The sequence below is a fragment of the Corvus cornix genome, chromosome 13 (genome assembly GCF_000738735.6).
Source record: "Corvus cornix cornix isolate S_Up_H32 chromosome 13, ASM73873v5, whole genome shotgun sequence".
Lineage (NCBI taxonomy): Eukaryota > Metazoa > Chordata > Aves > Passeriformes > Corvidae > Corvus > Corvus cornix.
In genome coordinates this window covers 7668531-7683232 of record NC_046343.1, presented here as the reverse complement: position 1 = coordinate 7683232, position 14702 = coordinate 7668531, and the positions used below count along the sequence as shown (strand labels likewise).

Below are 14702 nucleotides of genomic sequence, written 5' to 3'. Positions count from 1 at the left end.
CCTCATAAAGACTGAAAACTTTAAAAAATAAAAGGGCTTTTCATCATCTTTATTCAGGTGAAACAACTTGGCACCTGGATCACCTGGGCTTGTCTCGTCTTGCAGTCCTGTCCAACTGCAGGAGGTCACAGCAGCCAAGAGCTGCTTGCAGAGATGGTTGGCTTGAATCAATTTTTTCTGCATGTTGGCACATCTGTGTTTGAGAACTTCAGCTAGTGAACTCTCAGCTTGCAGACAGAAAGTCTTACTATTAACACAAATGAAATTGTTCCAGATCCAACTTCATAAGCTCCTTCATCCAGTTCTTTCCCACTCTGCTCAGTGATGATCCTGGAGACACTGCAGTTTCAAACTTGGCCCTGTGACACTCTCCATCTTGCTATCTGAACTTCTGGGAACCTAAATCCCCTGTTCAGTGAAGCCCTACCTCAAGCTCCTAGAGGAACCAGTTTGGCTCCTTTGAACCCAGTACCATCTCTTGAAACAAGTACATCTAAACACACTTATCATATTCCAGCACTAAAGTTCTCATACAACATATATTTTTCTTCTACAAGCAGCAAACTACATTCCTACTGCTATAAATACAGTATGTTCACTGGTTCCCTCCTTGGAAAAATGTCAGGTTCATTTGTCATGTCTTAACTTACATTAGGCAAGATTTCCAGTCCCAGAATTCATATATATAATGTATACAGAAACAGATTGAAGAGGAAGGATTAAAGAAGCAAAATTATATTGAAGCAATTTAAGCTGATGCCATCCTGCCTGTGTAGAGGAAACTGAATTTGAAATCATGTCCTGTTTCTTCTTATCTAATTTAGATTCTACATCAGACACAGAAAAGGTGAGACAGGCTCAGCAGCTCAAGGAAGCCAAGACAACCAAGAAAATATGTGCTGAACCCAAAGAGACAGCAACTGATCTTTTACTGTAAAGTGGCATACATGAAAAATTCAGACTTGATGTTGCTCTCCTTTTAATGTTATTCCAATTGCATTACACGCATACTTCTTCTGGATATTAAATATTATATCAAAAAATTTGGAAATCTTTTTATGATAAGTGCACAACTAAATATCAAGAAGGAACAAGCATTTGCAAGTTCAACAGCACAGGTTACAATGCACACGCCATATGCGCACCCAGGAGAAATATACTGGGAGCTTGACTGTCATGTGAAAAATATGTGATTTTGGCTTCTGCAAGTCAAAAAAAAAGCCATGGCTGTGCACATGTTCCTATGTATTTTTGGATTCATTAAGCCTAATATTAACTAAGCAGCTAATGCCAGACCTTAGTTTGGAATGTAGATCATAATTCAGGATACAGGGGGAAACGCTGCTGTACACTTTGTGCAGCAGGGAATATGATGGGAGTTTGGAGGAATTTAGATGTTCTAAGAAAATTAACAGATAAGCAACTTCTGCAATCAGTAGTTGAACAGATTCGACAGAAGAACTGTTATAGGTGAACTTTAGCTTCCAAGGCATGGTGGCCTTTTGGAAATGAAAACAGTTGGTCAGAGTGAATTCTCCTCCCTGAGAAGATGAAGGTGGCAACTGAAAGAGATATTTGAATGCTGGATCCCAAGACATAAAACAGTGCTTAAATACTGACATTTCCTGTAGATCATTGTGCCTGGTACTGGCCCTTTTGCGTGCAGGGCAATTCATGTGGCACTGGAAGCTGCAAAAGAGCAGGACATCATCAGGTGCTCTCATTCCACACTCTGCTTCTTGGATGGACATGACACCACTCTGTAAATCCCCATGGCAGCATCCCCCCTAATTCTGTTGGGTGCAGAAAGGAAGGAATTGGACCTGCAAACATAGAATCATGGAATCTCCTCATCTGAAAGGGCCCCCAAGGACCATCAAAGCCCAACTCCTGGCCCTGCATGGCTGCATATTCCTTTTCTCATTTTAATCCTGGACTATACTGGAATTTCTCTTTTCCTTTAGTGCTGAGAAACACATCAATTATTTTTGTTCAGAATTATTAGGAAAGAATGTATGTTTGAACTGTAAAAAAATTTATACTTTAAATATTGCATTTCCTGCACAGTCTTTGAATTAGCCAACATATTGTCATGAAATAAAATAAAATAAGAAAGAATGGCTGTTTCAGACTTTAAGAAGAAAATTCATTTAGATGGCAAGGCAGAGTTCCTACAGCAATCCACAGTTCAAGTCATCTGCCTCATAATATAACCACAGCTATAAATGATTCATTAAGAAATATGTGGGGCTCCTGAAAGTCTCCACCATACATTTCCTTACTGCTTTGAGCAAGACATTTAACCTCTTTACTTCCATTTCTCCACCTCTGAACCAGCATAACAACAGTCTTGCAGGATAATTACAAGGCCAGATTTGGGGGTCCTTTTGGTCAAATACTTTGAACATGAAAAGCTCAAGATGAATTGCCTAATGCATTTTTTCTGATACTACTCAGAACACCCTCAGAAAGCCCCCATGAAAGGGAGATTGCTTTTAGTCATCAACTCAACACCAGTGTTGTGCACAGCCAAGCAAGCAATAGGGCAGCAAACAAGGCAGCAGAGGTTTGTTCACATCCTTCATCTTCACCATTCATCAGTCCTGTTCTTATCCACAGCTGCCATCACTCCTGTGCCAGCCCATCATGCCAAGACAACTGTCAGACAACCACCAAGTTTGTGATGACAACAGAGAGCATTAAAGTTGCTGCAGTTTCCTGGAGAATGCCTCTGGATGACTGAAACAGAAATGCTGTATTGTTTGAGCACACCTGTGCCTTCCCTTGGACTGCAAAGGCTTCAGAAAATTCTTGGACCGTCATCATCTGGACATTTGCTCCACAAGATGTGAAAACAGGCTATCAGTCTTTCAGCTACCAGTTTCCCCAAAAGTTCTGAACAGAATCCCAGAAGGTGCTTCCACAAACTAAGAGCTTAAAAGTACCTGCTAGCAGCAGTGTTTTTCTATCCTATACTGCTTGCCACCCATCCCAGGAATGTTGTACCCCCCGGCATTATGGATTAGAAGTGCTCACTCTGCACTACCACCTTGCAGCCACATTCACACTGTGCAATTCAGAATCAGGCATGGAACTGGGCATCTCCATGGAAAGGAAGTCCAATTTTGGAAAAAAACACTAAGCTCTTCTCTCTTCCCCTCCTCTTCTAGGACTTTTAACTTTAAACTAAGCTGAATATGGGAATATTGATAATGGCAGCAGCAACTGTGCCCTGTGACTAATGAAAATATAAATTAATAGAAAAAGTATTTGCCTTCGAAATGCACCAAATTGTAGCAAAGAGACTACAATATCCCACTATTTCCCAAAGCAGGACATCCCCAGGCCTTCCTTCCAAGGGCTTTTAGATCCCGTCTGCAAATTACTCAAGTCAAGCACTTCTTGGCACTCATTAATATGCATTAAAGACTAGAGCAGAAAACACTTAATCAAAGGGAATCGGCAGATCAGAGAATCAAAACCTCTGCTAAGGTTAGCAAGAGGGTTATTTAGAAGTGAAAACCACACAGAAGAAAATGCACAAGGAAGACTGAGAGTGACTGTCCTGTCCAACTATGACACGAATTATGCTGATAAGCCACAAATGAGTCCATTGCATCACACGGAGTTGGGGTCTAGAATTCCACTAATCTCTTTTGAGGGTAACAGGGCTTCTGTGCATCCCTGGAGACCACCTCCCAGGGCTTTCAAGGACCACAGGATCTACACAGACTGGCAATGGCCGCAGCCACATGGGCTTTCTGCCCAGGTTAGTGACACTAATCCCATCCCACACGATGGAGATCTCTCCAGTCCAGGAGATCTGCCAGCGCTTTGCCACCACATCACAGAGCTCAGCTGAACAGCAGGTTTCTTCTCCCATCTCGACATCCGCAGCCCCTCTTGCACTTCTAAAGACATTCTTCAGAAGCCTAATTTGACAGAAAAACTGCCTGGCATATTTAGATCTACAGAAAACTCCAGGTTTGGGAGCGTTCACTCCTGTGGATAATTAAATGTCTCTCTGGCTCTGCACTTGGTGAGTGACTTAATTGTCTCCTCATTGCCATTCACATCACAGCTCCCTGCTCTGGGCTGTAATGAAGTAACCCATCCAGCGGCTGCTTCAGGACTCCAGAGCCTCAGCCTATCCTGCAAACACAAGTTTAATTAATGTTCATTCTCTTCCTCATCAGTACAGCTTTACAAACTTTCTCATTGCCATATAAAGGCAGATTTATGTCCCAGTGTCCAAGCACATGATACAGATAGGAAGATAAAATTAAACGTGGACAGACCTGAAATTAATATTTAAAAAAATGCACTGTCTGGTTAATTAATTAAATCAGTAACCTACAAAAACAGTGTTTCAGAAACTCTTAGAAACAGCATTTTTGTCAAGAGAGGAATGCTCTAATTTTTTTTAGTATTTGATTCTGAAAGAGGTAACTAGCCAAATTACATACCTGTGCATGAACAAATCCTGAATACAGTCTTGAAATACAGACTATTTTCTTGAGAGAAATATGAGGTACAAACTATCTGATATTTATCCTCAGTGTCTGGGTTGTGAGCTTGCACTCCCTGCAATGCCAGTGAATACTCCAGACGGGAACTGGCAATATGGGATTCTCCCAACAACCAATTCACAGAGAATCTGAGAGAGACTTGCATTTAAATGTAGAGCTGCCAAAAATACTCTGTAAATGACTTGAAAGGGAAAACATTTATATTTTCAGGACAAGATATTGGATAAAGTCTTATTCCATGTCTATATCAACGTGTCTGTACCCTAAATACACAACTGGTCTACATTTGACCGAAGGGGCACCAGCAGAGCAGAGAATTTGCAAGCAAATCCCACATGTTACTTTCATGATCCTTCTCTAGGTCTTAGAGCCACAGGAATATGCTTTATCCAAACAACAACAGATGTGTCCTCCCAACACGAAAGCCAAATACAGAAATACTCTCTGCTCAATTACATTGGAATGGACCTGATGCACCAGGAGCTCCAACGACTGGAGTAAGTTCACCCAGGAAGTCTGTGGCAGAGCTAAGGACATGACACAGACCTTCCAAACTCATCCCTGCCCAAGTGGGATCTCTCAACGTTTTCCCTCCTGAAATGTGTTCATTCTCAATCACACAGTACCTTGATTCAGGAACAGATGCATTTGGAATTTTACTTCCATTCAGCTTAATTCATGTAGACAACAATGCAAAAAAACCCCCAAAACCTTCTTATGTCATATTTGCATTTGATTCTTTGAGAACATGCCTCCAACAACTGAAGCATTGCAGAGGAAGAATTGTGCAGTGCTGCAAATTCCTTTAAAGTGAAAGGAGGTACTGAAGAAATTGTGGCAAATATTTGGAACATACTGGCATTTATTGTGCTGGATTCTGCTGCTGCTCTCAATCTACACTGATCTATTCAGGCCCAGGCTGGATGGGGAAGAAAGTTTTCAACTGATCATATATATTTTATGTTACTGTTAGTATTTTTCAGCTTTTTTTTCAAGTTTGTTTGCAGTTAAGTCATGTTATTTACACATATCCTCAAAAAAATTAAGGGGGTGAATAATTATGGAGACACATAGGTGTTACACAGCCAGACTGACAGAGAGGCAGAGCCTTCTGGGTCACCCTATGGAGGCTGTGTGTTCCTCAGGGCCCCCATTTACCCTCTGCATGGGGATAAGGTCACATTTTTACTGCACTTTGAGAACTACTAATGAATAGCACCATACAGGAGCTATTGCTGCTAGGAGCTCTTTCATGGCAAGCTGCTTTCCACAGTCCTTGTTGCTCAAGGGAGGATGGGCATCCATCCATTCATGCATCTACAGATTTCCACTGCTACCAAAAATAAAATTTTGTCCCTGGAGCCCAGCTTAGTCACTACACAATTGCAGGTGTGATTGATAACAGCAGGGGGACAAATCTGAGCCAATATAACCTGAAGTTAAGAGAGCTGCATTAGTTTATAGCAGATGGGAATCTGGACCCAAATCTTGCAGTTGTATGGCATAATTCATGTTAGAAACTCAAAAGGGTTTTCTGTGGTTTTTAAGAGACACAATAGTGAGACAGACTGTGTCTCATTCGCAGTGAACCATCGAGAAAACAGTCACAATTAAAGTGATTTCATAAAGCAATGCCAACAGATTTCAAGACAAGGGTCCCAACCAAAAGTGCCTGGCTTTCACCAGTGAGCAATGCTAAAAACATTGCTCTCAGCTTCTCTGCCTTTACAAGAAAATTACCAAATTCTCACCTCTGTCACTCAGCGCCTGGCCAGGGCCAGCAGCAGCAGCAGACCAGAGCGTAGCCCCAAGCAATTCCTTCCAGTAAATCTCCTACCTCTGTCCCCCACAACCTGCCTCATCCCAGCAGCCTCTCACCTACAAATCCTCAAAGATCCCAAGAGATAAATCTCATTTTCAACAAGTTTAGGTAATATAGAAACCCACAACTTTCTGTATTTGACACAGATACTCCTTTTGCAGAGCACAGCCTGCAAAAGTACAGCAGAGGCTCTGAAGCAGGCAAACTCAGAGCAGATCTGCCTGCAGCTGCTATGCAGGAAATAGCTTGGCACCTTTGCCAGGTTGGCTTCTGCCTTTCGGACACCTTCACAACCACCAGCAGGAACCTCATCTCCAATGAGCCCAGATGCAAAAGTGTTACAGTTGTGTAGCTTTTCAAATAGAGACAAGAAGCTCCTTTAGCTAAAATAATGCATAAGCAAGAACATTTTGGAAATTCTCTAGGCTTAATGTCCACAGGTATGTGTAATTCCAAGTGGGAAAGAGGTGAGTTATTAAATAGCTGTTAAGAATGAAAATGATAAATGTGGCAGATCTTGCAGACTCAGGGGATTGTAAACTTGATTGCTGTTGTTGCAAGCAGGGAATAGTAATTGCAGTGCCCTGAAACAGAGTTTCTCAACTTTAATCTTTCCAAAGGAAAAGCATGAACATCAAATCCATGAATTTGCTAACAGCAAGATCCGAAAATATTAACTTTCCCAATTTTGACACACAGAACCATTTGAAATAAAGCATTTCTGAGGACACTTTGACAAAACACATAGTTGAGCCCTACCCTCAGCAATAAAACTTAATTGACATTCTGCAAGAAAACAAAACAAGTCCAACTGGAAAGCTCTTCAGCTAAAACTCTCACAAAATGGGACAGTTGCTACACAAGTTTCTTTTCAAAAATATATTTGCTTAAGGCACAAATCACCACCCACTTAAGTCAATGGGTGTCACATTCATAAATCTCAAGGCCAGAATTTATAAATGGATTCATAAGTACTAAAGCAGTTTAGTCTGATGCTCTATATAAGACAGGCCAAAGACTTTTTACCAAAGCGCCATTGCAGCCTCCCAAAAACACTCTGCAGATCCATTAATGGGTAGGAAACAGAGTCCAGGTCTTTGCTATGGTAAACAGATAAAAAAATCCAGACCACAGAAAACTGCAGAAAAATGTTTACTATACTAAAAAAAAGCTTAATATACTAAATTCATCTGAGTGGAAACTCAGCATTTAGAGTAATTTCAAATTATCTTATAAAAACCCTGATTATTCCCTTAGGAAGATGTTGTGCAGCAGCATTTCACATTCCAGAGGAGTGTGTGAACTACAGAGCACAAGCTGCAGGTCAGCAGGAGCCAGCCCTGGCCGGGGCCATTCCCATCTCCTGCTCCTCCCAGTGCCACCCCACCCTGGGACAGCAGCCCCAGTGCCCACACAGCCACACTGTGGGCAGGTTCAGGGAGCTCACCCCAAAACCCCCACCCTAGGAAGTTGTGCCCTTGGCAGAACCCACTGCCCCTGATCTGCAGCCTCTGACATTTGCTACCACAGGGAAAGCAAGACCCCCAGCAGGTAAAAACTCCCACCTGGGCGAGAGCATCTCACACACACTTTGCACTGTTCCATGCAACAGCTCATAACCCAAATCCAGCCACAAGTCTGGATTCGTGGCTTGGAAATCAGACAGGGTCCTTCTCTGCTAAATGCAAGCTTTACTGTAACAGGATGCCCGTAAGAGTACAGGAAAACAAAAGTAACAAAAGATTGCTGCAGCTGGGGCTTTTTGTCTTTCCACATCCTATAGCCAGGCTTATTTTGACCTTCTTTCTCTTACCCTGTACTGGAGAAATGAACCTGGAAAACAGTTTTTCAAATGAGAGCATGAAAACCTAATGAGAGATGAGGTTTCAATTTTATACTGCACTCAGTCGTAGGCTCCCAGTACAAGATGTCAACAAAGTGCAAGATACAGTACAGAAACTAAAATAATTAATCCCTGGAGGAACAGGCTTATTAAGAAGGATTAAATCAAAGAATTAATGTGCACTATTTGTCTGGATGACAAAGACGAAGGGAGGCATATGATAACTCTCCAAGATCTGAAAGCATAGAAAGAGTAAGAATTGCTGATGAGAAAAGCTTGGACATACCAGGAAACAAACAAAAAAAGAAACTCTGACAAAAAATTTTAGCCAGCAATGTTATAGGCAGTCTTATGCAAAACCAGCTCAAAACTTGTCCTCAAACATCTTTAAATTACCAAACCTTATTGTTTACACTGCACTAGTACCTACAGTCCAAGGACCAAGGTTTAGGCATTGTACAATAACAAAGACATTTTAGCAGACTTCTGCAGAGGAAAAAGTACAGAACATCAGCTGAGTCCAAAACAGGCTCAGGGAGCTCGTCAGTAGTTGCTGATCTATGTCCTTGGAAAAACAGTGTCAAACATGAGCTAGGTTAAGACACAAAGATAATCACTCACTACTGGTTGGTTTTGAAGACAAGATAAGGCCTCACATGGACATCTAATCAAACACAGTGTGGCTCGTGTGATTTTCTTTCCCTCATTTTGATCACCTCCATTTTTTTATGGTTTTTGCTGTTTGTGTTCTTCCAGATATTTTTCTCCTCTTTCCAAGGTTGCAGCTACTAATAAAACAATTTAATATTGTGTGAATTGAAGAATAAGAATGTTCCCTCTGTTTCTTAGACTATGGCTCCAGTAACCATAAACTTTTCACCATACTCCAAGAAGCACAAAAGGATTTAAATTACACAGACAAAACTCTGAAGGACAAAACCACAGTTCGATAATAACGGTAGAAACCTGAAAAAATCGTGAGTGTTGCAGTAGAAAGTAGACTGGTAGTAATGTTTCATTTTGGAAAAGCACCTATAGTCTACGGCAAAAGTTTAAAGAAAAGTGTCTGTTTTCCCAAAATAAATAGAAATTAATACACAGCAGCACACAGGTAGTTGGAAGTTTGACACAACATACATTGAGTCAAATGGAGCCTGTAAAGGAGCATAAAAGAGTATGGAAAATAAAGGCAAAGCAAGAAGCATAAGTCAGCCTGTAAATCTTTCAGAACTACTAGAAATCAAATTACACACCATATGTCAGTGGGCTAATGTATTCACACCAGTAGAGCTGGGTTAGCACCACCACACATTCTGGTAAGTTTACAACTGGTGTGTGTTTATTTGGACAATACTATTATTATAGAAGATATTAAGGAAGTTCTTCAAGAGGTGGCGTGGTTTCTATAATTTACATGTCTGCTATAAAATGATGTGGATTTCTTATTTGAAGTTGCCTTTAAAATCTCATGGGACTGTTTTATAACTAAAAAGATATTAGTCAGATTACTAGGCAGAGAGAAAAAAACAAAACAAAACAAAACAAAAGCGTTTGTAGTTCTTGAGCCAACAACAATGCTTAAAAACTTTTCAAAGTCAATGGTCGAAGTACAGTTACAAGAACTAAAAGCCAGGAATCTGGGTCAGAGGAAATATTCTAGTAAGAGTGCCAGTTATCTACGTCTATAAATGCAAAAATCGTTAGTTTTCAAAAAAAGTTATCAGATAATATGTACCTACTCCACCACTCAAACTGAAGTCAGTTATTCCAATCGTCTCTCTAAGTCCTGTCTAGAGGAGGACCAAATATCCAGCACAGGACAAAACAGCTGAGGGCACCAAGGGTGCTACTGAGGACAACCAGCAGTGACATGGAGGCATCCAGGGCCTGACAGGAAACATGCCTCATCCAGAAAACAGAGGTTCCAACCAACTCATGCTTATCCCACAGACAGGTGAACTTACACACTGGCGGTGAGTTGCGGCCACGCCACCAGTGAGCCACTGAGTTTCACAATGAATTTCCAAATGTTTTTGAAAAATTACAAAGGAGGTCAACATAATCCTTGCATTTCCACTTTGAATTTGCTGCTAGCTAGCTACACAATTTAGATTAGAGATAGCACTACCAAGAGCCCAAGAGAGAGAGCTGTGAAAAATCAGGGAAGGAATGCACAGGAACCTGTCAAATGAAAGATAATGCTGACAAAAAACTGAAATGCTTTGTTAGAAACATTTAACCACCTATGCATCTTACTAAGCCCTAAATTAGCTACTTCCAACTCAGGTGAGGGATGGACAACTATTGCAGCAAGTTCAAGAAAGATTTCCCTTCACTCTCACTCTACAAAGTCAGCACCAAAACAGAAAAAATTTTAAAAGTATATTTAAATATGGGATAAAAAAAGACAAGACAGATGGCATTGTTTTGTTGTTACACAAGTCAGTGCTATAGCTGCACTGAAAACACTGGATGCAGGATGCCTGCAAATACAACCAAACTGAAATATTTCCAAAGAAGTTGAATGGGAGTGACCAGGATCTCAAAACCATCTTCATTTCAGCAGGGAGACTGAAAACGTTAAATATTTGTTTTAACATGAATGAGAAGGACAGAGAAGGACAATTAATGGTGTAATAAGGACTACCTGAAAGTCATCTCTTCATTTCACAATAAAGAGAGCATCAATTAGATTAAATATGCTTTCCCCTGCCTCCCCCTGCCTAAAACAAATCACAGAGTAACTCTACAGTTTTTATTCTCCAGCTGACATCTTACAGCAAATTAAAGACCTTTAATACGAACAGTGAGGAGCCTCAGAAGCTCCAGGGTGCCCCAGAAAGAACAGAAGCAGGTCTGGACTTCTTGGTCTTGGACTCCTGCCAGACCAAAAGACTTTATTAAATGAAAATGCCCAGAGGATCTTAAAGGGAAAATCTCTTTTAGTTTATTTATTTAACTAGTGATATTGCTTCATATTTACGGGTTGAGTTTGTGCTAGTAGCTTTTTGTTTTTACAAGTCAGTCTTCCAGCTGACCTGGGTTTCACAGGACTTACACCTACTGTGACAGCTTTACAACCTGTTGTAGCTGCCCCACGCAACACAGCCAAAGCCAAGCTGCTCTTTTGGTAACACTGTCAGGTTTCCAGCTCTCCTTCAACAGGTTTCAAATTCTATTTAAGTCTCTCATCTCTATGGTAACTGCCAGCTCCTCGGAGCCTCACAGCGCCGTGCTGGAGGAAAGCAGTCCCCCATTCCTCACTGGGGAAATGAGATGAGGGTAAACTGGCTGACTTGGCCAAGGACATGTAGGAACTCTGTGGCAGAGATGGGAAACCAAATGTCCTGGAGACCAAGTCCAGAGCATGATCCAAATGGTGCCCTTTTCACTCCTACCAGAAAAACCTCATGCTCCAGGCAGCTCTCAGCATGAGAGTGACTTCCAACCAGACAGTGACTCTCAGTTTACAAAGCAGAAGAGGTGTGGGATACCTCATTACGCGCTGTCCGTGTTCTACTCTGCTACAAGGAGTTGGTTAACCCTCTCTGCCAACTGTTCACCACCAGCACAGCCACCAGCATGGCCACCAGCCCTGTCCAGCCATAGCACTGCAACAAGAAGCTTAACACAATTTGACTTTCATAGGATTCATCTGAACTCTCAGGAAGCAGGAATCTCACAAAGTTATAAAGGTTGTTTAAAAAAGTTTTCCAGATTTTATCATTTTTCACACAGTCTGCAATTCTCCTTCCTGGCTTTTGAAAAACGACACACAGCTGTGCTTTGGATCACAGCTGTGACTTCTGGCAGCAGGTAGAGGAGGCCCAATGCTAGGCTGGGGTAGCCAGTGTCACCCTGAGATGTCTGGGGCTTCTCATCAGCCAGGAGGGTCCAGTCCCCCTCACTGGCATGGAAGGGTGAGGCATTGTGGGCTCCTGCACTGTCACAGCATTTCTGAGCTGTGAAATACCCTCCAGAACTGCTCTCCTGAGTAGAATCACTGGGAAAAAATGGCACCATGTATGAAAGGCAGTGGGGAAGATGCAAGAGAAAAATTCAACGAATGTTGTGTTTTCCCCCACTTGAAGGCAGTTTTCTTTCTTGTGTTTGCTACTTCAAGTGTTTATTTTGTTGTATTTGGTCTGTTCTGGTGTTATCCACACTCCTAACAAACCTCAGCATCTTACTTTCACATCCATCTTTTCCACAGATCCTGAACGTATTCTCTGCCTTTTCCAAAGAGATCTCTGGGTTTCATGTCACTGCAGAACAGATGGCACAATGCTCAGATTTGCTTTAGTAAATGGACAAATGTGATCACTTTGTTCTGCTCTGCTCACAGCTGCTTGGTGAGTTGTACCTCTGCAAGCCAAGGACAGAAATGCTGTGGCCATCAGCTGGCAGTGGGACAGGACCAGGCACTCTCCAGATCCCCTGGAGCCAAACTGGCCCATGGGCAGCATGAATGGGCACAGACATGGCATCTCCCAGGTGGCAGCACAAGGATCAAACACCAATAGGCATCTTCTTCCCAGGTCCTCAAGAATAACAAACCTTGGGAAAGCATAAAGTGCAAGGGAAGGTAGGGAGAACTAGAAGAACAAAAGAACAAGAATGCTGACACTCCCAGAAGAGCCTGGGGATAAGTACTGTCATTTTTAGCCATATTTCAACTTCTTAAGCAGTCTCCCATCAGTCAGAATTACAGTTTGTGGAAGGAACCTGTTCCATCTTGGAAAGCCAGAGGCCAGATAGCCTCATGAGAGAAGACTGGGATCACACAGCTTCTGAAGAGAGCACAAGCAGTGACAATTAACCCCTGGCCTGCCAAAAGCTCTGCTGTGGTGGCAGACACCTGGAGCAAGCCATCCCTGAAAGTTGTGACTAGTGATGGATGAAACAGTCTTTAAATATCCTGCTGTGGCCAGGTCACATCATTGCTTATAGACAGGACCCACTCAGTTCCTCAGGTGGGCTCTCATGTGCCCACAAAGCACAGACACAGACTGCCCACAGTGGCAACTCTGGGGTATTCCTCAGTTAGAAGTCCAGATTTCTTCTGGGCACAAGTGCCTCAAAAGAAAGAAGATGATGAGTTCACACTTCCACCTGATCACATCAGCAACCAGAGGTGTGTTTGAAGGAGCCTTTCCTCTTCCTCTTCCACAAACTCACCATCCCATTTCAGAGTGACTGTAGGAAAATACTTCAGGCCACCTCAATTCAGTAAGGAATTTTCAGATACACATTTTTGATTTCCATTTGGGCTAATACCCATTAGAAACATGATAAATTAACACGGAGAAAGAGATGTCATTTTTCAACCCATGGAGATAATCCCAGAGGAGGAAGAGAGGAAGTATAAGGAAGGTTAATGAGCCCTGAGGTCTTGCTTTGGGAAAGAAACTTGTGTAGAAGAAAGGGATTTTTAAAACACCTTTGTGTTCCCAGAGCTCAGACTCCTCCTGGATTTACACTGGACTCGTGATCCTCACAACATTACATTTGGGATCTCTTTGCTTTATCAGCCAATATTAATACGGACAAAACTTTAAACATATTAACACATCCTTGGTTATAAACGCATCACTGTGTTCATGGGAACCAAATTATCTTAGCATGAACCAACTTTTTCATCCACTCAGTAACACCTACACTCATTCACAAATGTGTTGTATTTGTAACTGGTCACTAAAGGTAATGACACTTAACAATAGCTCTGACAGAAACAATCTTCGGGATCTACCTCCTACCTTGGGCAAAGAGGAGGTAGGAATAAGAGCAGAGCAGAAAAGGCCAACATTTTTCTGTAAGATTTTAAGGGTTTTCTTACAGAGTTTATGCCGATTTTTTTAAAGTTTATTGGAAGAAAAGAAAAAAGTCATTTTAGTTCGGTCTCAGAGGAACTGAAAACTACTTATTTTTTATTTGACTCTCTCCAAGCCTATTTATGTATCCCTCAAGAGTGAACAAAAGTTTGCTTTTTTCCACATCTTGTAGAGATTTTTCAAAAATTAGCATAATTCTTTAAAATTAATTGCATTTTTAAAATAAGAATAACTCTAGCTTTCTGGCAGGCAGCTAGTGAAGTGAAACATGTGATTATGCAAACCACAACTAATATTTTAGTGCCAAAAATACAGCTCAGCAGAGAGATGTATAAATACTGGCCAAACCTTGGAAAGTTCGAGTTACAGAAGTAGATAACAGAACTCTCCTTTCAGCAGCTCTTCAAATTTCCTTCCTTTTCAACTTCCTTGGAAAGAAATCAATTAAAAACCAAACATTAATACAACTTCTCCACCATCTTTTTTTATTGCTTCTGTCTCATGGGGTAAACTAAATCACACCTTAAAAATTGTCCTGAACGTCTCCTTTCAAAAAGTAAAGTCACTCACTATGGCCAAAGCTCTCTGTGATCAGCTCCTGTGCCTGAGCAGTCCTGGGGCTATAAAAGCAAAACTTCAAAAACTACAGAATTCAGGTAGCAGAAACAGGGCTTTGG

At 41.6% G+C, this 14702-nt stretch overlaps 1 protein-coding gene across 1 annotated transcript in view; it reads right to left on the bottom strand.

Annotated features, from left to right (window-relative positions):
• ADAMTS2 (ADAM metallopeptidase with thrombospondin type 1 motif 2) overlaps positions 1-14702 on the bottom strand; it is a 177647-nt gene that overhangs the window by 112563 nt on the left and 50382 nt on the right. The window lies entirely within an intron of this gene.